The following is a 24,815-nucleotide window of genomic DNA, read 5'->3' as shown; positions in this document are numbered from 1 at the left end:
GGGTTTCAAATCTGCTCTGTCTAAAGGAATGTTCATCTCTGTGAGTTGAACACACGCAACCCAAAGAAGTTACTGAGAATTCTTCTGTCTAGCATTAGATGAAGAAATCCCGTTTCCAACGAAATCCTCAAAGAGGTCCAAATATCCACATGCAGACTTTACAAACACAGTGTTTCCAAACTGTTCTATGAAAAGAAAGGTTAAACTCTGTGAGTGGAATGGACACATCACAAAGTAGTTTCTCAGACTGATTCTCTCTAGTTTTTATACGAAGATATTTCATTTTCTACCGTTGGCTCCAAAGCGCTTGAAATGTCCACTTGCACATTCCACAAAAAGAGGGTTTCATATCTGCTCTGTCTAAAGGAAGGTTGATCTCTCTGACTTGAACTCACAAAACCCAAATAAGTTTCTGAGAATTCTTCTGTCTAGCATTTGTTGAAGAAATACCGTTTCCAATGAAATCCTCAAAGTGGTCAAATATCCACTTGCAGAATTTAGAAACAGAGTGTTTCCAAACTGTTCTATGAATAGAAAGGTTAAACTCCGTAAGTGCAACGCAGACATCACAAAGTGGTTTCTCAGAATGATTCTCTCTAGTTTTTATACGAAGATATTTCCTTTTCTACCGTTGGCCCCAAAGCCCTTGAAATGTCCACTTGCAAATTCCACAAAAAGATTGTTTCAAATCTGCTCTGTCTAAAGGAAGGTTCATCTCTGTGAGTTGAACACAGGCAAACCAAAGAAGTTACTGAGAATTCTTCTGTCTAGCATTAGATGAAGAAATCCCGTTTCCAACGAAATCCTCAAAGAGGTACAAATATCCACTTGCGGACTTTAGAAACAGAGTGTTTCCAAGCTGCTCTATGAAAAGATAGGTTAAACTCTGTGAGTGCAACGCACACATCAGAAAGTAGTTTCTCAGAATGATTCACTCTAGTTTTTATACGAAGATATTTCCTTTTCTACCGTTGGCCCCAAAGCGCTTGAAATGTCCAGTTGCAAATTCCACAAAAAGAGGGTTTCAAATCTGCTCTGTCTAAAGGAATGTTCATCTCTGTGAGTTGAACACTAGCAACCCAAAGAAGTTACTGAGAATTCTTCTGTCTAGCATTAGATGAAGAAATCCCGTTTCCAACGAAATCCTCAAAGAGGTCCAAATATCCACATGCAGACTTTACACAGTGTTTCCAAACTGTTCTATGAAAAGAAAGGTTAAACTCTGTGAGTGGAATGCACACATCACAAAGTGGTTTCTCAGACTGATTCTGTCTAGTTTTTATACGAAAATATTCCATTTTCTACCGTTGGCCCCAAAGCGCTTGAAATGTCCCCTTGCAAATTCCACAAAAAGAGGGTTTCATATCTGCTCTGTCTAAAGGAAGGTTGATCTCACTGAGTTGAACTCACAAAACCCAAATAAGTTACTGAGAATTCTTCTGTCTAGCATTTGTTGAAGAAATACCGTTTCCAACGAAATCCTCAAAGTGGTCCAAATATCCACTTGCAGAATTTACAAACAGAGTGTTTCCAAACTGTTCTATGAATAGAAAGGTTAAACTCTGTAAGTGGAATGCACACATCACAAAGTGGTTTCTCAGAATGATTCACTCTAGTTTTTATACGAAGATATTTCCTTTTCTACCGTTGGCCCCAAAGCGCATGAAATGTCCACTTGCAAATTCCACAAAAAGATTGTTTCAAATCTGCTCTGTCTAAAGGAAGGTTCAACTCTGTGAGTTGAACACAGGCAACCCAAATAAGTTACTGAGAATTCTTCTGTCTAGCATTAGATGAAGAAATCCCGTTTCCAACGAAATCCTCAAAGAGGTCCAAATATCCACTAGCGGACTTTAGAAACAGAGTGTTTCCAAGCTGCTCTATGAAAAGAATGGTTAAACTCTGTGAGTGGAACGCACACATCACAAAGTGCTTTCTCAGAATGATTCTCTCTAGTTTTTATACGAATATTTTTCCTTTCCAAACGTTGGCCCCAAAGCGCTTGAAATTTCCACTTGCAAATTCCACAAAAAGAGGGTTTCAAATCTGCTCTGTCAAAAGGAAGGTTCAGCTCTGTGAGGTGAACACAAGAAACCCAAAGAAGTTCCTGAGAATTCTTCTGTCTGGAATTAGATGAAGAAATCCCGTTTCCAACGAAATCCTCAAAGAGGTCCAAATATCCACATGCAGACTTTACAAACACAGTGTTTCCAAACTGTTCTATGAAAAGAAAGGTTAAACTCTGTGAGTGGAACGCAAACATCAGAAAGTAGTTTCTCAGAATGATTCACTCTAGTTTTTATACGAAGATATTTCCTTTTCTACCGTTGTCCCCAAAGCGCTTGAAATGTCCACTTGCAAATTCCACAAAAAGAGGGTTTCAAATCTGCTCTGTCAAAAGGAAGGTTCAGCTCTGTGAGTTGAACACACGCAACCCAAAGAAGTTACTGAGAATTCTTCTGTCTAGCATTAGATGAAGAAATCCCGTTTCCAACGAAATCCTCAAAGAGGTCCAAATATCCACAAGCAGACCTTACAAACACAGTGTTTCCAAACTGTTCTATGAAAAAAAAGGTTAAACTCTGTGAGTGGAACGCACACATCAGAAAGTAGTTTCTCAGAATGATTCACTCTAGTTTTTATACGAAGTTATTTCCTTTTCTACCGTTGGCCCCAAAGCGCTTGAAATGTCCACTTGCAAATTCCACAAAAAGAGGGTTTCAAATCATCTCTGTCTAAAGTAAAGTTCATCTCTGTGAGTTGAACACAAGCAACCCAAAGAAGTTACTGAGAATTCTTCTGTCTAGCATTAGATGAAGAAATCCCGTTTCCAACGAAATCCTCAAAGAGGTCCAAATATCCACATGCAGACTTTACAAACACAGTGTTTCCAAACTGTTCTATGAAAAAAAGGTTAAACTCTGTGAGTGGAGTGCACACATCACAAAGTGGTTTCTCAGACTGATTCACTCTAGTTTCTATACGAAGATGTTTCCTTTTCTTCCGTTGGCCCCAAAGCGCTTGAAATGTCCACTTGCAAATTCCACAAAAAGAGGGTTTCAAATCTGCTCTGTCTAAAGTAAAGTTCATCTCTGTGAGTCGAACACACACAACCCAAAGAAGTTACTGAGAATTCTTCTGTTTAGCATTAGATGAAGAAATCCCATTTCCAACGAAATCCTCAAAGAGGTCCATATATGAACATGCAGACTTTACAAACACAGTGTTTCCAAACTGTTCTATGAAAAGAAAGGTTAAACTCTGTGAGTGGAATGGACACATCACAAAGTAGTTTCTCAGACTGATTCTCTCTAGTTTTTATACGAAGATATTTCATTTTCTACCGTTGGCTCCAAAGCGCTTGAAATGTCCACTTGCACATTCCACAAAAAGAGGGTTTCATATCTGCTCTGTCTAAAGGAAGGTTGATCTCTCTGACTTGAACTCACAAAACCCAAATAAGTTTCTGAGAATTCTTCTGTCTAGCATTTGTTGAAGAAATACCGTTTCCAATGAAATCCTCAAAGTGGTCAAATATCCACTTGCAGAATTTAGAAACAGAGTGTTTCCAAACTGTTCTATGAATAGAAAGGTTAAACTCCGTAAGTGCAACGCACACATCACAAAGTGGTTTCTCAGAATGATTCTCTCTAGTTTTTATACGAAGATATTTCCTTTTCTACCGTTGGCCCCAAAGCACTTGAAATGTCCACTTGCAAATTCCACAAAAAGATTGTTTCAAATCTGCTCTGTCTAAAGGAAGGTTCATCTCTGTGAGTTGAACACAGGCAAACCAAAGAAGTTACTGAGAATTCTTCTGTCTAGCATTAGATGAAGAAATCCCGTTTCCAAAGAAATCCTCAAAGAGGTCCAAATATCCACTTGCGGACTTTAGAAACAGAGTGTTTCCAAGCTGCTCTATGAAAAGATAGGTTAAACTCTGTGAGTGCAACGCACACATCAGAAAGTAGTTTCTCAGAATGATTCACTCTAGTTTTTATACGAAGATATTTCCTTTTCTACCGTTGGCCCCAAAGCGCTTGAAATGTCCACTTGCAAATTCCACAAAAAGAGGGTTTCAAATCTGCTCTGTCTAAAGTAATGTTCATCTCTGTGAGTTGAACACACGCAACCCAAAGAAGTTACTGAGAATTCTTCTGTCTAGCATTAGAAGAAGAAATCCCGTTACCAACGAAATCCTCAAAGAGGTCCAAATATCCACATGCAGACCTTACAAACACAGTGTTTCCAAAATGTTCTATGAAAAAAAAGGTTAAACTCTGTGAGTGGAACGCACTCATCAGAAAGTATTTTCTCAGAACGATTCACTCTAGTTTTTATACGAAGATATTTCCTTTTCTACCGTTGGCCCCAAAGCGCTTGAAATGTCCACTTGCAAATTCCAGAAAAAGAGGGTTTCAAATCTGCTCTGTCTAAAGTAAAGTTCATCTCTGTGAGTTGAACACTAGCAACCCAAAGAAGTTACTGAGAATTCTTCTGTCTAGCATTAGATGAAGAAATCCCGTTTCCAACGAAATCCTCAAAGAGGTCCAAATATCCACATGCAGACTTTACAAACACAGTGTTTCCAAACTGTTCTATGAAAAGAAAGGTTAAGCTCTGTGAGTGGAATGCACACATCACAAAGTGGTTTCTCACACTGATTCACTCTAGTTTTTATACGAAGATATTTCCTTTTCTACCGTTGTCCCCAAAGCGCTTGAAATGTCCGCTTGCAAATTCCACAAAAAGAGGGTTTCAAATCTGCTCTGTCTAAAGTAAAGTTAATCTCTGTGAGTTGATCACACACAACCCAAAGAAGTTACTGAGAATTCTTCTGTTTAGCATTAGATGAAGAAATCCCATTTCCAACGAAATCCTCAAAGAGGTCCATATATCCACATGCAGACTTTACAAACACAGTGTTTCCAAACTGTTCTATGAAAAGAAAGGTTAAACTCTGTGAGTGAAACGCACACATCAGAAAGTGGTTTCTCAGAATGATTCACTCTAGTTTTTATACGAAGATATTTCCTTTTCTACCGTTGGCCCCAAAGCGCTTGAAATGTCCAGTTGCAAATTCCAGGAGAAGAGGGTTTCAAATCTGCTCTGTCTAAAGGAATGTTCATCTCTGTGAGTTGAACACACGCAACCCAAAGAAGTTACTGAGAATTCTTCTGTCTAGCATTAGATGAAGAAATCCCGTTTCCAACGAAATCCTCAAAGAGGTCCAAATATCCACGTGCAGACCTTACAAACACAGTGTTTCCAAACTGTTCTATGAAAAGAAAAGTTAAACTCTGTGAGTGGAACGCACACATCAGAAAGTAGTTTCTCAGAATGATTCACTCTAGTTTTTATACGAAGATATTTCCTTTTCTACCGTTGGACCCAAAGCGCTTGAAATGTCCAGTTGCAAATTCCAGAAAAAGAGGGTTTCAAATCTGCTCTGTCTAAAGTAAAGTTCATCTCTGTGAGTTGAACACACACAACCAAAAAAGTTACAGAGAATTCTTCTGTCTAGCATTAGATGAAGAAATCCCGTTTCCAACGAAATCCTCAAAGAGGTCCAAATATCCACATGCAGACTTTACACAGTGTTTCCAAACTGTTCTATGAAAAAAAGGTTAAACTCTGTGAGTAGAATGCACACATCACAAAGTGGTTTCTCAGAATGATTCACTCTAGTTTTTATACGAAGATATTTCCTTTTCTTCCGTTGGCCACAAAGCGCTTGAAATTTCCACTTGCAAATTCCACAAAAAGAGGGTTTCAAATCTGCTCTGTCAAAAGGAAGGTTCAGCTCTGTGAGGTGAACACAAGAAACCCAAAGAAGTTCCTGAGAATTCTTCTGTCTGGCATTAGATGAAGAAATCCCGTTTCCAACGAAATCCTCAAAGAGGTCCAAATATCTACATGCAGACTTTACAAACACAGTGTTTCCAAGCTGTTCTATGAAAAGAAAGGTTAAACTCTGTGAGTGGAACGCAAACATCAGAAAGCAGTTTCTCAGAATGATTCACTCTAGTTTTTATACGAAGATATTTCCTTTTCTACCGTTGGCCCCAAAGCGCTTGAAATGTCCACTTGCAAATTCCAGAAAAAGAGGGTTTCAAATCTGCTCTGTCTAAAGTAAAGTTCATCTCTGTGAGTTGAACACTAGCAACCCAAAGAAGTTACTGAGAATTCTTCTGTCTAGCATTAGATGAAGAAATCCCGTTTCCAACGAAATCCTCAAAGAGGTCCAAATATCCACATGCAGACTTTACAAACACAGTGTTTCGAAACTGTTCTATGAAAAGAAAGGTTAAACTCTGTGAGTGGAACGCAAACATCAGAAAGTAGTTTCTCACACTGATTCACTCTAGTTTTTATACGAAGATATTTCCTTTTCTACCGTTGGCCCCAAAGCGCATGAAATGTCCACTTGCAAATTCCACAAAAAGATTGTTTCAAATCTGCTCTGTCTAAAGGAAGGTTCAACTCTGTGAGTTGAACACAGGCAACCCAAATAAGTTACTGAGAATTCTTCTGTCTAGCATTAGATGAAGAAATCCCGTTTCCAACGAAATCCTCAAAGAGGTCCAAATATCCACTAGCGGACTTTAGAAACAGAGTGTTTCCAAGCTGCTCTATGAAAAGAATGGTTAAACTCTGTGAGTGGAACGCACACATCACAAAGTGCTTTCTCAGAATGATTCTCTCTAGTTTTTATACGAATATTTTTCCTTTCCAAACGTTGGCCCCAAAGCGCTTGAAATTTCCACTTGCAAATTCCACAAAAAGAGGGTTTCAAATCTGCTCTGTCAAAAGGAAGGTTCAGCTCTGTGAGGTGAACACAAGAAACCCAAAGAAGTTCCTGAGAATTCTTCTGTCTGGAATTAGATGAAGAAATCCCGTTTCCAACGAAATCCTCAAAGAGGTCCAAATATCCACATGCAGACTTTACAAACACAGTGTTTCCAAACTGTTCTATGAAAAGAAAGGTTAAACTCTGTGAGTGGAACGCAAACATCAGAAAGTAGTTTCTCAGAATGATTCACTCTAGTTTTTATACGAAGATATTTCCTTTTCTACCGTTGTTCCCAAAGCGCTTGAAATGTCCACTTGCAAATTCCACAAAAAGAGGGTTTCAAATCTGCTCTGTCTAAAGGAATGTTCATCTCTGTGAGTTGAACACACGCAACCCAAAGAAGTTACTGAGAATTCTTCTGTCTAGCATTAGATGAAGAAATCCCGTTTCCAACGAAATCCTCAAAGAGGTCCAAATATCCACATGCAGACCTTACAAACACAGTGTTTCCAAACTGTTCTATGAAGAAAAAGGTTAAACTCTGTGAGTGGAACGCACACATCAGAAAGTAGTTTCTCAGAATGATTCACTCTAGTTTTTATACGAAGTTATTTCCTTTTCTACCGTTGGCCCCAAAGCGCTTGAAATGTCCACTTGCAAATTCCAGAAAAAGAGGGTTTCAAATCATCTCTGTCTAAAGTAAAGTTCATCTCTGTGAGTTGAACACAAGCAACCCAAAGAAGTTACTGAGAATTCTTCTGTCTAGCATTAGATGAAGAAATCCCGTTTCCAACGAAATCCTCAAAGAGGTCCAAATATCCACATGCAGACTTTACAAACACAGTGTTTCCAAACTGTTCTATGAAAAAAAGGTTAAACTCTGTGAGTGGAGTGCACACATCACAAAGTGGTTTCTCAGACTGATTCACTCTAGTTTCTATACGAAGATATTTCCTTTTCTTCCGTTGGCCCCAAAGCGCTTGAAATGTCCACTTGCAAATTCCACAAAAAGAGGGTTTCAAATCTGCTCTGTCTAAAGTAAAGTTCATCTCTGTGAGTCGAACACACACAACCCAAAGAAGTTACTGAGAATTCTTCTGTTTAGCATTAGATGAAGAAATCCCATTTCCAACGAAATCCTCAAAGAGGTCCATATATGAACATGCAGACTTTACAAACACAGTGTTTCCAAACTGTTCTATGAAAAGAAAGGTTAAACTCTGTGAGTGGAATGGACACATCACAAAGTAGTTTCTCAGACTGATTCTCTCTAGTTTTTATACGAAGATATTTCATTTTCTACCGTTGGCTCCAAAGCGCTTGAAATGTCCACTTGCACATTCCACAAAAAGAGGGTTTCATATCTGCTCTGTCTAAAGGAAGGTTGATCTCTCTGACTTGAACTCACAAAACCCAAATAAGTTTCTGAGAATTCTTCTGTCTAGCATTTGTTGAAGAAATACCGTTTCCAATGAAATCCTCAAAGTGGTCAAATATCCACTTGCAGAATTTAGAAACAGAGTGTTTCCAAACTGTTCTATGAATAGAAAGGTTAAACTCCGTAAGTGCAACGCACACATCACAAAGTGGTTTCTCAGAATGATTCTCTCTAGTTTATATACGAAGATATTTCATTTTCTACCGTTGGCCCCAAAGCCCTTGAAATGTCCACTTGCAAATTCCACAAAAAGATTGTTTCAAATCTGCTCTGTCTAAAGGAAGGTTCATCTCTGTGAGTTGAACACAGGCAAACCAAAGAAGTTACTGAGAATTCTTCTGTCTAGCATTAGATGAAGAAATCCCGTTTCCAACGAAATCCTCAAAGAGGTCCAAATATCCACTTGCGGACTTTAGAAACAGAGTGTTTCCAAGCTGCTCTATGAAAAGATAGGTTAAACTCTGTGAGTGCAACGCACACATCAGAAAGTAGTTTCTCAGAATGATTCACTCTAGTTTTTATACGAAGATATTTCCTTTTCTACCGTTGGCCCCAAAGCGCTTGAAATGTCCACTTGCAAATTCCACAAAAAGAGGGTTTCAAATCTGCTCTGTCTAAAGGAATGTTCATCTCTGTGAGTTGAACACACGCAACCCAAAGAAGTTACTGAGAATTCTTCTGTGTAGCATTAGAAGAAGAAATCCCGTTACCAACGAAATCCTCAAAGAGGTCCAAATATCCACATGCAGACCTTATACAAACACAGTGTTTCCAAAATGTTCTATGAAAAAAAAGGTTAAACTCTGTGAGTGGAACGCACTCATCAGAAAGTATTTTCTCAGAACGATTCACTCTAGTTTTTATACGAAGATATTTCCTTTTCTACCGTTGGCCCCAAAGCGCTTGAAATGTCCACTTGCAAATTCCAGAAAAAGAGGGTTTCAAATCTGCTCTGTCTAAAGTAAAGTTCATCTCTGTGAGTTGAACACTAGCAACCCAAAGAAGTTACTGAGAATTCTTCTGTCTAGCATTAGATGAAGAAATCCCGTTTCCAACGAAATCCTCAAAGAGGTCCAAATATCCACATGCAGACTTTACAAACACAGTGTTTCCAAACTGTTCTATGAAAAGAAAGGTTAAACTCTGTGAGTGGAATGCACACATCACAAAGTGGTTTCTCAGACTGATTCACTCTAGTTTTTATACGAAGATATTTCCTTTTCTACCGTTGGCCCCAAAGCGCTTGAAATGTCCACTTGCAAATTCCACAAAAAGAGGGTTTCAAATCTGCTCTGTCTAAAGTAAAGTTAATCTCTGTGAGTTGATCACACACAACCCAAAGAAGTTACTGAGAATTCTTCTGTTTAGCATTAGATGAAGAAATCCCATTTCCAACGAAATCCTCAAAGAGGTCCATATATAAACATGCAGACTTTACAAACACAGTGTTTCCAAACTGTTCTATGAAAAGAAAGGTTAAACTCTGTGAGTGGAACGCACACATCAGAAAGTGGTTTCTCAGAATGATTCACTCTAGATTTTATACGAAGATATTTCCTTTTCTACCATTGGCCCCAAAGCGCTTGAAATGTCCAGTTGCAAATTCCAGGAAAAGAGGGTTTCAAATCTGCTCTGTCTAAAGGAATGTTCATCTCTGTGAGTTGAACACACGCAACCCAAAGAAGTTACTGAGAATTCTTCTGTCTAGCATTAGATGAAGAAATCCCGTTTCCAACGAAATCCTCAAAGAGGTCCAAATATCCACGTGCAGACCTTACAAACACAGTGTTTCCAAACTGTTCTATGAAAAGAAAAGTTAAACTCTGTGAGTGGAACGCACACATCAGAAAGTAGTTTCTCAGAATGATTCACTCTAGTTTTTATACGAAGATATTTCCTTTTCTACCGTTGGACCCAAAGCGCTTGAAATGTCCAGTTGCAAATTCCAGAAAAAGAGGGTTTCAAATCTGCTCTGTCTAAAGTAAAGTTCATCTCTGTGAGTTGAACACACACAACCAAAAAAGTTACAGAGAATTCTTCTGTCTAGCATTAGATGAAGAAATCCCGTTTCCAACGAAATCCTCAAAGAGGTCCAAATATCCACATGCAGACTTTACACAGTGTTTCCAAACTGTTCTATGAAAAGAAAGGTTAAACTCTGTGAGTGGAATGCACACATCACAAAGTGGTTTCTCAGACTGATTCTGTCTAGTTTTTATACGAAAATATTCCATTTTCTACCGTTGGCCCCAAAGCGCTTGAAATGTCCCCTTGCAAATTCCACAAAAAGAGGATTTCATATCTGTTCTGTCTAAAGGAAGGTTGATCTCACTGAGTTGAACTCACAAAACCCAAATAAGTTACTGAGAATTCTTCTGTCTAGCATTTGTTGAAGAAATACCGTTTCCAACGAAATCCTCAAAGTGGTCCAAATATCCACTTGCAGAATTTACAAACAGAGTGTTTCCAAACTGTTCTATGAATAGAAAGGTTAAACTCTTTAAGTGGAATGCACACATCACAAAGTGGTTTCTCAGAATGATTCACTCTAGTTTTTATACGAAGATATTTCCTTTTCTACCGTTGGCCCCAAAGCCCTTGAGATGTCCACTTGCAAATTCCACAAAAAGATTGTTTCAAATCTGCTCTGTCTAAAGGAAGGTTCAACTCTGTGAGTTGAACACAGGCAACCCAAATAAGTTACTGAGAATTCTTCTGTCTAGCATTAGACGAAGAAATCCCGTTTCCAACGAAATCCTCAAAGAGGTCCAAATATCCACTAGCGGACTTTAGAAACAGAGTGTTTCCAAGCTGCTCTATGAAAAGAATGGTTAAACTCTGTGAGTGCAACGCACACATCAGAAAGTAGTTTCTCAGAATGATTCACTCTAATTTTTATACGAAGATATTTCCTTTTCTACCGTTGGCCCCAAAGCGCTTGAAATGTCCACTTGCAAATTCCACAAAAAGAGGGTTTCAAATCTGCTCTGTCTAAAGGAATGTTCATCTCTGTGAGTTGAACACACGCAACCCAAAGAAGTTACTGAGAATTCTTCTGTCTAGCATTAGAAGAAGAAATCCCGTTACCAACGAAATCCTCAAAGAGGTCCAAATATCCACATGCAGACTTTACAAACACAGTGTTTCCAAAATGTTCTATGAAAAAAAAGGTTAAACTCTGTGAGTGGAACGCACTCATCAGAAAGTATTTTCTCAGAACGATTCACTCTAGTTTTATACGAAGATATTTCCTTTTCAACCGTTGGCCCCAAAGCGCTTGAAATGTCCAGTTGCAAATTCCAGGAAAAGAGGGTTTCAAATCTGCTCTGTCTAAAGGAATGTTCATCTCTGTGAGTTGAACACACGCAACCCAAAGAAGTTACTGAGAATTCTTCTGTCTAGCATTAGATGAAGAAATCCCGTTTCCAACGAAATCCTCAAAGAGGTCCAAATATCCACGTGCAGACTTTACAAACACAGTGTTTCCAAACTGTTCTATGAAAAGAAAAGTTAAACTCTGTGAGTGGAACGCACACATCAGAAAGTAGTTTCTCAGAATGATTCACTCTAGTTTTTATACGAAGATATTTCCTTTTCTACCGTTGGACCCAAAGCGCTTGAAATGTCCAGTTGCAAATTCCAGAAAAAGAGGGTTTCAAATCTGCTCTGTCTAAAGTAAGGTTCATCTCTCTGAGTTGAACACACACAACCAAAAAAGTTACAGAGAATTCTTCTGTCTAGCATTAGATGAAGAAATCCCGTTTCCAACGAAATCCGCAAAGAGGTCCAAATATCCACATGCAGACTTTACACAGTGTTTCCAAACTGTTCTATGAAAAAAAGATTAAACTCTGTGAGTAGAATGCACACATCACAAAGTGGTTTCTCAGAATGATTCACTCTAGTTTTTATACGAAGATATTTCCTTTTCTTCCGTTGGCCACAAAGCGCTTGAAATTTCCACTTGCAAATTCCACAAAAAGAGGGTTTCAAATCTGCTCTGTCAAAAGGAAGGTTCAGCTCTGTGAGGTGAACACAAGAAACCCAAAGAAGTTCCTGAGAATTCTTCTGTCTGGCATTAGATGAAGAAATCCCGTTTCCAACGAAATCCTCAAAGAGGTCCAAATATCCACATGCAGACCTTACAAACACAGTGTTTCCAAACTGTTCTATGAAAAAAAAGGTTAAACTCTGTGAGTGGAACGCACACATCAGAAAGTAGTTTCTCAGAATGATTCACTCTAGTTTTTATACGAAGATATTTCCTTTTCTACCGTTGGCCCCAAAGCGCTTGAAATGTCCACTTGCAAATTCCAGAAAAAGAGGGTTTCAAATCATCTCTGTCTAAAGTAAAGTTCATCTCTGTGAGTTGAACACAAGCAAACCAAAGAAGTTACTGAGAATTCTTCTGTCTAGCATTAGATGAAGAAATCCCGTTTCCAACGAAATCCTCAAAGAGGTCCAAATATCCACATGCAGACTTTACAAACACAGTGTTTCCAAACTGTTCTATGAAAAAAAGGTTAAACTCTGTGAGTGGAGTGCACACATCACAAAGTGGTTTCTCAGACTGATTCACTCTAGTTTTTATACGAAGATATTTCCTTTTCTTCCGTTGGCCCCAAGCGCTTGAAATCTCCACTTGCAAATTCCAGAAAAAGAGGGTTTCAAATCTGCTCTGTCTAAAGTAAAGTTCACCTCTGTGAGTCGAACACACACAACCCAAAGAAGTTACTGAGAATTCTTCTGTTTAGCATTAGATGAAGAAATCCCATTTCCAACGAAATCCTCAAAGAGGTCCATATATGAACATGCAGACTTTACAAACACAGTGTTTCCAAACTGTTCTATGAAAAGAAAGGTTAAACTCTGTGAGTGGAATGGACACATCACAAAGTAGTTTCTCAGACTGATTCTCTCTAGTTTTTATACGAAGATATTTCATTTTCTACCGTTGGCTCCAAAGCGCTTGAAATGTCCACTTGCACATTCCACAAAAAGAGGGTTTCATATCTGCTCTGTCTAAAGGAAGGTTGATTTCTCTGACTTGAACTCACAAAACCCAAATAAGTTTCTGAGAATTCTTCTGTCTAGCATTTGTTGAAGAAATACCGTTTCCAACGAAATCCTCAAAGTGGTCAAATATCCACTTGCAGAATTTAGAAACAGAGTGTTTCCAAACTGTTCTATGAATAGAAAGGTTAAACTCCGTAAGGGCAACGCACACATCACAAAGTGGTTTCTCAGAATGATTCACTCTAGTTTTTATACGAAGATATTTCCTTTTCTACCGTTGGCCCCAAAGCCCTTGAAATGTCCACTTGCAAATTCCACAAAAAGATTGTTTCAAATCTGCTCTGTCTAAAGGAAGGTTCATCTCTGTGAGTTGAACACAGGCAAACCAAAGAAGTTACTGAGAATTCTTCTGTCTAGCATTAGATGAAGAAATCCCGTTTCCAACGAAATCCTCAAAGAGGTCCAAATATCCACTTGCGGACTTTAGAAACAGAGTGTTTCCAAGCTGCTCTATGAAAAGATAGGTTAAACTCTGTGAGTGCAACGCACACATCAGAAAGTAGTTTCTCAGAATGATTCACTCTAGTTTTTATACGAAGATATTTCCTTTTCTACCGTTGGCCCCAAAGCGCTTGAAATGTCCACTTGCAAATTCCACAAAAAGAGGGTTTCAAATCTGCTCTGTCTAAAGTAATGTTCATCTCTGTGAGTTGAACACACGCAACCCAAAGAAGTTACTGAGAATTCTTCTGTCTAGCATTAGAAGAAGAAATCCCGTTAGCAACGAAATCCTCAAAGAGGTCCAAATATCCACATGCAGACCTTACAAACACAGTGTTTCCAAAATGTTCTATGAAAAAAAAGGTTAAACTCTGTGAGTGGAACGCACTCATCAGAAAGTATTTTCTCAGAACGATTCACTCTAGTTTTTATACGAAGATATTTCCTTTTCTACCGTTGGCCCCAAAGCGCTTGAAATGTCCACTTGCAAATTCCAGAAAAAGAGGGTTTCAAATCTGCTCTGTCTAAAGTAAAGTTCATCTCTGTGAGTTGAACACTAGCAACCCAAAGAAGTTACTGAGAATTCTTCTGTCTAGCATTAGATGAAGAAATCCCGTTTCCAACGAAATCCTCAAAGAGGTCCAAATATCCACATGCAGACTTTACAAACACAGTGTTTCCAAACTGTTCTATGAAAAGAAAGGTTAAACTCTGTGAGTGGAATGCACACATCACAAAGTGGTTTCTCACACTGATTCACTCTAGTTTTTATACGAAGATATTTCCTTTTCTACCGTTGGCCCCAAAGCGCTTGAAATGTCCACTTGCAAATTCCACAAAAAGAGGGTTTCAAACCTGCTCTGTCTAAAGTAAAGTTAATCTCTGTGAGTTGATCACACACAACCCAAAGAAGTTACTGAGAATTCTTCTGTTTAGCATTAGATGAAGAAATCCCATTTCCAACGAAATCCTCAAAGAGGTCCATATATCCACATGCAGACTTTACAAACACAGTGTTTCCAAACTGTTCTATGAAAAGAAAGGTTAAACTCTGTGAGTGAAACGCACACATCAGAAAGTGGTTTCTCAGAATGATTCACTCTAGTTTTTATACGAAGATATTTCCTTTTCTACCGTTGGCCCCAAAGCGCTTGAAATGTCCAGTTGCAAATTCCAGGAGAAGAGGGTTTCAAATCTGCTCTGTCTAAAGGAATGTTCATCTCTGTGAGTTGAACACACGCAACCCAAAGAAGTTACTGAGAATTCTTCTGTCTAGCATTAGATGAAGAAATCCCGTTTCCAACGAAATCCTCAAAGAGGTCCAAATATCCACGTGCAGACCTTACAAACACAGTGTTTCCAAACTGTTCTATGAAAAGAAAAGTTAAACTCTGTGAGTGGAACGCACACATCAGAAAGTAGTTTCTCAGAATGATTCACTCTAGTTTTTATACGAAGATATTTCCTTTTCTACCGTTGGACCCAAAGCGCTTGAAATGTCCAGTTGCAAATTCCAGAAAAAGAGGGTTTCAAATCTGCTCTGTCTAAAGTAAAGTTCATCTCTGTGAGTTGAACACACACAACCAAAAAAGTTACAGAGAATTCTTCTGTCTAGCATTAGATGAAGAAATCCCGTTTCCAACGAAATCCTCAAAGAGGTCCAAATATCCACATGCAGACTTTACACAGTGTTTCCAAACTGTTCTATGAAAAAAAGGTTAAACTCTGTGAGTAGAATGCACACATCACAAAGTGGTTTCTCAGAATGATTCACTCTAGTTTTTATACGAAGATATTTCCTTTTCTTCCGTTGGCCACAAAGCGCTTGAAATTTCCACTTGCAAATTCCACAAAAAGAGGGTTTCAAATCTGCTCTGTCAAAAGGAAGGTTCAGCTCTGTGAGGTGAACACAAGAAACCCAAAGAAGTTCCTGAGAATTCTTCTGTCTGGCATTAGATGAAGAAATCCCGTTTCCAACGAAATCCTCAAAGAGGTCCAAATATCCACATGCAGACCTTACAAACACAGTGTTTCCAAACTGTTCTATGAAAAGAAAGGTTAAACTCTGTGAGTGGAACGCACACATCAGAAAGTAGTTTCTCAGAATGATTCACTCTAGTTTTTATACGAAGTTATTTCCTTTTCTACCGTTGGCCCCAAAGCGCTTGAAATGTCCACTTGCAAATTCCAGAAAAAGAGGGTTTCAAATCATCTCTGTCTAAAGTAAAGTTCATCTCTGTGAGTTGAACACAAGCAACCCAAAGAAGTTACTGAGAATTCTTCTGTCTAGCATTAGATGAAGAAATCCCGTTTCCAACGAAATCCTCAAAGAGGTCCAAATATCCACATGCAGACTTTACAAACACAGTGTTTCCAAACTGTTCTATGAAAAAAAGGTTAAACTCTGTGAGTGGAGTGCACACATCACAAAGTGGTTTCTCAGACTGATTCACTCTAGTTTCTATACGAAGATATTTCCTTTTCTTCCGTTGGCCCCAAAGCGCTTGAAATGTCCACTTGCAAATTCCACAAAAAGAGGGTTTCAAATCTGCTCTGTCTAAAGTAAAGTTCATCTCTGTGAGTCGAACACACACAACCCAAAGAAGTTACTGAGAATTCTTCTGTTTAGCATTAGATGAAGAAATCCCATTTCCAACGAAATCCTCAAAGAGGTCCATATATGAACATGCAGACTTTACAAACACAGTGTTTCCAAACTGTTCTATGAAAAGAAAGGTTAAACTCTGTGAGTGGAATGGACACATCACAAAGTAGTTTCTCAGACTGATTCTCTCTAGTTTTTATACGAAGATATTTCATTTTCTACCGTTGGCTCCAAAGCGCTTGAAATGTCCACTTGCACATTCCACAAAAAGAGGGTTTCATATCTGCTCTGTCTAAAGGAAGGTTGATCTCTCTGACTTGAGCTCACAAAACCCAAATAAGTTTCTGAGAATTCTTCTGTCTAGCATTTGTTGAAGAAATACCGTTTCCAATGAAATCCTCAAAGTGGTCAAATATCCACTTGCAGAATTTAGAAACAGAGTGTTTCCAAACTGTTCTATGAATAGAAAGGTTAAACTCCGTAAGTGCAACGCACACATCACAAAGTGGTTTCTCAGAATGATTCTCTCTAGTTTTTATACGAAGATATTTCATTTTCTACCGTTGGCCCCAAAGCCCTTGAAATGTCCACTTGCAAATTCCACAAAAAGATTGTTTCAAATCTGCTCTGTCTAAAGGAAGGTTCATCTCTGTGAGTTGAACACAGGCAAACCAAAGAAGTTACTGAGAATTCTTCTGTCTAGCATTAGATGAAGAAATCCCGTTTCCAACGAAATCCTCAAAGAGGTCCAAATATCCACTTGCGGACTTTAGAAACAGAGTGTTTCCAAGCTGCTCTATGAAAAGATAGGTTAAACTCTGTGAGTGCAACGCACACATCAGAAAGTAGTTTCTCAGAATGATTCACTCTAGTTTTTATACGAAGATATTTCCTTTTCTACCGTTGGCCCCAAAGCGCTTGAAATGTCCACTTGCAAATTCCACAAAAAGAGGGTTTCAAATCTGCTCTGTCTAAAGGAATGTTCATCTCTGTGAGTTGAACACACGCAACCCAAAGAAGTTACTGAGAATTCTTCTGTCTAGCATTAGAAGAAGAAATCCCGTTACCAACGAAATCCTCAAAGAGGTCCAAATATCCACATGCAGACCTTATACAAACACAGTGTTTCCAAAATGTTCTATGAAAAAAAAGGTTAAACTCTGTGAGTGGAACGCACTCATCAGAAAGTATTTTCTCAGAACGATTCACTCTAGTTTTTATACGAAGATATTTCCTTTTCTACCGTTGGCCCCAAAGCGCTTGAAATGTCCACTTGCAAATTCCAGAAAAAGAGGGTTTCAAATCTGCTCTGTCTAAAGTAAAGTTCATCTCTGTGAGTTGAACACTAGCAACCCAAAGAAGTTACTGAGAATTCTTCTGTCTAGCATTAGATGAAGAAATCCCGTTTCCAACGAAATCCTCAAAGAGTTCCAAATATCCACATGCAGACTTTACAAACACAGTGTTTCCAAACTGTTCTATGAAAAGAAAGGTTAAACTCTGTGAGTGGAATGCACACATCACAAAGTGGTTTCTCACACTGATTCACTCTAGTTTTTATACGAAGATATTTCCTTTTCTACTGTTGGCCCCAAAGCGCTTGAAATGTCCACTTGCAAATTCCACAAAAAGAGGGTTTCAAATCTGCTCTGTCTAAAGTAAAGTTAATCTCTGTGAGTTGATCACACACAACCCAAAGAAGTTACTGAGAATTCTTCTGTTTAGCATTAGATGAAGAAATCCCATTTCCAACGAAATCCTCAAAGAGGTCCATATATCCACATGCAGACTTTACAAACACAGTGTTTCCAAACTGTTCTATGAAAGGAAAGGTTAAACTCTGTGAGTGGAACGCACACATCAGAAAGTGGTTTCTCAGAATGATTCACTCTAGATTTTATACGAAGATATTTCCTTTTCTACCATTGGCCCCAAAGCGCTTGAAATGTCCAGTTGCAAATTCCAGGAAAAGAGGGTTTCAAATCTGCTCTGTCTAAAGGAATGTTCATCTCTGTGAGTTGAACACACGCAACCCAAAGAAGTTACTGAGAATTCTTCTGTCTAGCATTAGATGAAGAAATCCCGTTTCCAACGAAATCCTCAAAGAGGTCCAAATATCCACGTGCAGACCTTACAAACACAGTGTTTCCAAACTGTTCTATGAAAAGAAAAGTTAAACTCTGTGAGTGGAACGCACACATCAGAAAGTAGTTTCTCAGAATGATTCACTCTAGTTTTTATACGAAGATATTTCCTTTTCTACCGTTGGACCCAAAGCGCTTGAAATGTCCAGTTGCAAATTCCAGAAAAAGAGGGTTTCAAATCTGCTCTGTCTAAAGTAAAGTTCATCTCTGTGAGTTGAACACACACAACCAAAAAAGTTACAGAGAATTCTTCTGTCTAGCATTAGATGAAGAAATCCCGTTTCCAACGAAATCCTCAAAGAGGTCCAAATATCCACATGCAGACTTTACACAGTGTTTCCAAACTGTTCTATGAAAAGAAAGGTTAAACTCTGTGAGTGGAATGCACACATCACAAAGTGGTTTCTCAGACTGATTCTGTCTAGTTTTTATACGAAAATATTCCATTTTCTACCGTTGGCCCCAAAGCGCTTGAAATGTCCACTTGCAAATTCCACAAAAAGAGGATTTCATATCTGCTCTGTCTAAAGGAAGGTTGATCTCACTGAGTTGAACTCACAAAACCCAAATAAGTTACTGAGAATTCTTCTGTCTAGCATTTGTTGAAGAAATACCGTTTCCAACGAAATCCTCAAAGTGGTCCAAATATCCACTTGCAGAATTTACAAACAGAGTGTTTCCAAACTGTTCTATGAATAGAAAGGTTAAACTCTTTAAGTGGAATGCACACATCACAAAGTGGTTTCTCAGAATGATTCACTCTAGTTTTTATACGAAGATATTTCCTTTTCTACCGTTGGCCCCAAAGCCCTTGAAATGTCCACTTGCAAATTCCACAAAAAGATTGTTTCAAATCTGCTCTGTCTAAAGGAAGGTTCAACTCTGTGAGTTGAACACAGGCAACCCAAATAAGTTACTGAGAATTCTTCTGTCTAGCATTAGACGAAGAAATCCCGTTTCCAACGAAATCCTCAAAGAGGTCCAAATATCCACTAGCGGACTTTAGAAACAGAGTGTTTCCAAGCTGCTCTATGAAAAGAATGGTTAAACTCTGTGAGTGCAACGCACACATCAGAAAGTAGTTTCTCAGAATGATTCACTCTAATTTTTATACGAAGATATTTCCTTTTCTACCGTTGGCCCCAAAGCGCTTGAAATGTCCACTTGCAAATTCCACAAAAAGAGGGTTTCAAATCTGCTCTGTCTAAAGGAATGTTCATCTCTGTGAGTTGAACACACGCAACCCAAAGAAGTTACTGAGAATTCTTCTGTCTAGCATTAGAAGAAGAAATCCCGTTACCAACGAAATCCTCAAAGAGGTCCAAATATCCACATGCAGACCTTACAAACACAGTGTTTCCAAAATGTTCTATGAAAAAAAAGGTTAAACTCTGTGAGTGGAACGCACTCATCAGAAAGTATTTTCTCAGAACGATTCACTCTAGTTTTATACGAAGATATTTCCTTTTCAACCGTTGGCCCCAAAGCGCTTGAAATGTCCAGTTGCAAATTCCAGGAAAAGAGGGTTTCAAATCTGCTCTGTCTAAAGGAATGTTCATCTCTGTGAGTTGAACACACGCAACCCAAAGAAGTTACTGAGAATTCTTCTGTCTAGCATTAGATGAAGAAATCCCGTTTCCAACGAAATCCTCAAAGAGGTCCAAATATCCACGTGCAGACTTTACAAACACAGTGTTTCCAAACTGTTCTATGAAAAGAAAAGTTAAACTCTGTGAGTGGAACGCACACATCAGAAAGTAGTTTCTCAGAATGATTCACTCTAGTTTTTATACGAAGATATTTCCTTTTCTACCGTTGGACCCAAAGCGCTTGAAATGTCCAGTTGCAAATTCCAGAAAAAGAGGGTTTCAAATCTGCTCTGTCTAAAGTAAGGTTCATCTCTGTGAGTTGAACACACACAACCAAAAAAGTTACAGAGAATTCTTCTGTCTAGCATTAGATGAAGAAATCCCGTTTCCAACGAAATCCTCAAAGAGGTCCAAATATCCACATGCAGACTTTACACAGTGTTTCCAAACTGTTCTATGAAAAAAAGATTAAACTCTGTGAGTAGAATGCACACATCACAAAGTGGTTTCTCAGAATGATTCACTCTAGTTTTTATACGAAGATATTTCCTTTTCTTCCGTTGGCCACAAAGCGCTTGAAATTTCCACTTGCAAATTCCACAAAAAGAGGGTTTCAAATCTGCTCTGTCAAAAGGAAGGTTCAGCTCTGTGAGGTGAACACAAGAAACCCAAAGAAGTTCCTGAGAATTCTTCTGTCTGGCATTAGATGAAGAAATCCCGTTTCCAACGAAATCCTCAAAGAGGTCCAAATATCCACATGCAGACCTTACAAACACAGTGTTTCCAAACTGTTCTATGAAAAGAAAGGTTAAACTCTGTGAGTGGAACGCACACATCAGAAAGTAGTTTCTCAGAATGATTCACTCTAGTTTTTATACGAAGTTATTTCCTTTTCTACCGTTGGCCCCAAAGCGCTTGAAATGTCCACTTGCAAATTCCAGAAAAAGAGGGTTTCAAATCATCTCTGTCTAAAGTAAAGTTCATCTCTGTGAGTTGAACACAAGCAACCCAAAGAAGTTACTGAGAATTCTTCTGTCTAGCATTAGATGAAGAAATCCCGTTTCCAACGAAATCCTCAAAGAGGTCCAAATATCCACATGCAGACTTTACAAACACAGTGTTTCCAAACTGTTCTATGAAAAAAAGGTTAAACTCTGTGAGTGGAGTGCACACATCACAAAGTGGTTTCTCAGACTGATTCACTCTAGTTTCTATACGAAGATATTTCCTTTTCTTCCGTTGGCCCCAAAGCGCTTGAAATGTCCACTTGCAAATTCCACAAAAAGAGGGTTTCAAATCTGCTCTGTCTAAAGTAAAGTTCATCTCTGTGAGTCGAACACACACAACCCAAAGAAGTTACTGAGAATTCTTCTGTTTAGCATTAGATGAAGAAATCCCATTTCCAACGAAATCCTCAAAGAGGTCCATATATGAACATGCAGACTTTACAAACACAGTGTTTCCAAACTGTTCTATGAAAAGAAAGGTTAAACTCTGTGAGTGGAATGGACACATCACAAAGTAGTTTCTCAGACTGATTCTCTCTAGTTTTTATACGAAGATATTTCATTTTCTACCGTTGGCTCCAAAGCGCTTGAAATGTCCACTTGCACATTCCACAAAAAGAGGGTTTCATATCTGCTCTGTCTAAAGGAAGGTTGATCTCTCTGACTTGAGCTCACAAAACCCAAATAAGTTTCTGAGAATTCTTCTGTCTAGCATTTGTTGAAGAAATACCGTTTCCAATGAAATCCTCAAAGTGGTCAAATATCCACTTGCAGAATTTAGAAACAGAGTGTTTCCAAACTGTTCTATGAATAGAAAGGTTAAACTCCGTAAGTGCAACGCACACATCACAAAGTGGTTTCTCAGAATGATTCTCTCTAGTTTTTATACGAAGATATTTCATTTTCTACCGTTGGCCCCAAAGCCCTTGAAATGTCCACTTGCAAATTCCACAAAAAGATTGTTTCAAATCTGCTCTGTCTAAAGGAAGGTTCATCTCTGTGAGTTGAACACAGGCAAACCAAAGAAGTTACTGAGAATTCTTCTGTCTAGCATTAGATGAAGAAATCCCGTTTCCAACGAAATCCTCAAAGAGGTCCAAATATCCACTTGCGGACTTTAGAAACAGAGTGTTTCCAAGCTGCTCTATGAAAAGATAGGTTAAACTCTGTGAGTGCAACGCACACATCAGAAAGTAGTTTCTCAGAATGATTCACTCTAGTTTTTATACGAAGATATTTCCTTTTCTACCGTTGGCCCCAAAGCGCTTGAAATGTCCACTTGCAAATTCCACAAAAAGAGGGTTTCAAATCTGCTCTGTCTAAAGGAATGTTCATCTCTGTGACTTGAACACACGCAACCCAAAGAAGTTACTGAGAATTCTTCTGTCTAGCATTAGAAGAAGAAATCCCGTTACCAACGAAATCCTCAAAGAGGTCCAAATATCCACATGCAGACCTTATACAAACACAGTGTTTCCAAAATGTTCTATGAAAAAAAAGGTTAAACTCTGTGAGTGGAACGCACTCATCAGAAAGTATTTTCTCAGAACGATTCACTCTAGTTTTTATACGAAGATATTTCCTTTTCTACCGTTGGCCCCAAAGCGCTTGAAATGTCCACTTGCAAATTCCAGAAAAAGAGGGTTTCAAATCTGCTCTGTCTAAAGTAAAGTTCATCTCTGTGAGTTGAACACTAGCAACCCAAAGAAGTTACTGAGAATTCTTCTGTCTAGCATTAGATGAAGAAATCCCGTTTCCAACGAAATCCTCAAAGAGTTCCAAATATCCACATGCAGACTTTACAAACACAGTGTTTCCAAACTGTTCTATGAAAAGAAAGGTTAAACTCTGTGAGTGGAATGCACACATCACAAAGTGGTTTCTCACACTGATTCACTCTAGTTTTTATACGAAGATATTTCCTTTTCTACTGTTGGCCCCAAAGCGCTTGAAATGTCCACTTGCAAATTCCACAAAAAGAGGGTTTCAAATCTGCTCTGTCTAAAGTAAAGTTAATCTCTGTGAGTTGATCACACACAACCCAAAGAAGTTACTGAGAATTCTTCTGTTTAGCATTAGATGAAGAAATCCCATTTCCAACGAAATCCTCAAAGAGGTCCATATATCCACATGCAGACTTTACAAACACAGTGTTTCCAAACTGTTCTATGAAAAGAAAGGTTAAACTCTGTGAGTGGAACGCACACATCAGAAAGTGGTTTCTCAGAATGATTCACTCTAGATTTTATACGAAGATATTTCCTTTTCTACCATTGGCCCCAAAGCGCTTGAAATGTCCAGTTGCAAATTCCAGGAAAAGAGGGTTTCAAATCTGCTCTGTCTAAAGGAATGTTCATCTCTGTGAGTTGAACACACGCAACCCAAAGAAGTTACTGAGAATTCTTCTGTCTAGCATTAGATGAAGAAATCCCGTTTCCAACGAAATCCTCAAAGAGGTCCAAATATCCACGTGCAGACCTTACAAACACAGTGTTTCCAAACTGTTCTATGAAAAGAAAAGTTAAACTCTGTGAGTGGAACGCACACATCAGAAAGTAGTTTCTCAGAATGATTCACTCTAGTTTTTATACGAAGATATTTCCTTTTCTACCGTTGGACCCAAAGCGCTTGAAATGTCCAGTTGCAAATTCCAGAAAAAGAGGGTTTCAAATCTGCTCTGTCTAAAGTAAAGTTCATCTCTGTGAGTTGAACACACACAACCAAAAAAGTTACAGAGAATTCTTCTGTCTAGCATTAGATGAAGAAATCCCGTTTCCAACGAAATCCTCAAAGAGGTCCAAATATCCACATGCAGACTTTACACAGTGTTTCCAAACTGTTCTATGAAAAGAAAGGTTAAACTCTGTGAGTGGAATGCACACATCACAAAGTGGTTTCTCAGACTGATTCTGTCTAGTTTTTATACGAAAATATTCCATTTTCTACCGTTGGCCCCAAAGCGCTTGAAATGTCCACTTGCAAATTCCACAAAAAGAGGATTTCATATCTGCTCTGTCTAAAGGAAGGTTGATCTCACTGAGTTGAACTCACAAAACCCAAATAAGTTACTGAGAATTCTTCTGTCTAGCATTTGTTGAAGAAATACCGTTTCCAACGAAATCCTCAAAGTGGTCCAAATATCCACTTGCAGAATTTACAAACAGAGTGTTTCCAAACTGTTCTATGAATAGAAAGGTTAAACTCTTTAAGTGGAATGCACACATCACAAAGTGGTTTCTCAGAATGATTCACTCTAGTTTTTATACGAAGATATTTCCTTTTCTACCGTTGGCCCCAAAGCCCTTGAAATGTCCACTTGCAAATTCCACAAAAAGATTGTTTCAAATCTGCTCTGTCTAAAGGAAGGTTCAACTCTGTGAGTTGAACACAGGCAACCCAAATAAGTTACTGAGAATTCTTCTGTCTAGCATTAGACGAAGAAATCCCGTTTCCAACGAAATCCTCAAAGAGGTCCAAATATCCACTAGCGGACTTTAGAAACAGAGTGTTTCCAAGCTGCTCTATGAAAAGAATGGTTAAACTCTGTGAGTGCAACGCACACATCAGAAAGTAGTTTCTCAGAATGATTCACTCTAATTTTTATACGAAGATATTTCCTTTTCTACCGTTGGCCCCAAAGCGCTTGAAATGTCCACTTGCAAATTCCACAAAAAGAGGGTTTCAAATCTGCTCTGTCTAAAGGAATGTTCATCTCTGTGAGT

Source organism: Gorilla gorilla, chromosome 3 (assembly GCF_029281585.2).
Source record: "Gorilla gorilla gorilla isolate KB3781 chromosome 3, NHGRI_mGorGor1-v2.1_pri, whole genome shotgun sequence".
Classification (NCBI taxonomy): domain Eukaryota; kingdom Metazoa; phylum Chordata; class Mammalia; order Primates; family Hominidae; genus Gorilla; species Gorilla gorilla.
The sequence above is the reverse complement of the archived record's forward strand: the minus strand, read 5'-3'. Positions refer to the sequence as shown.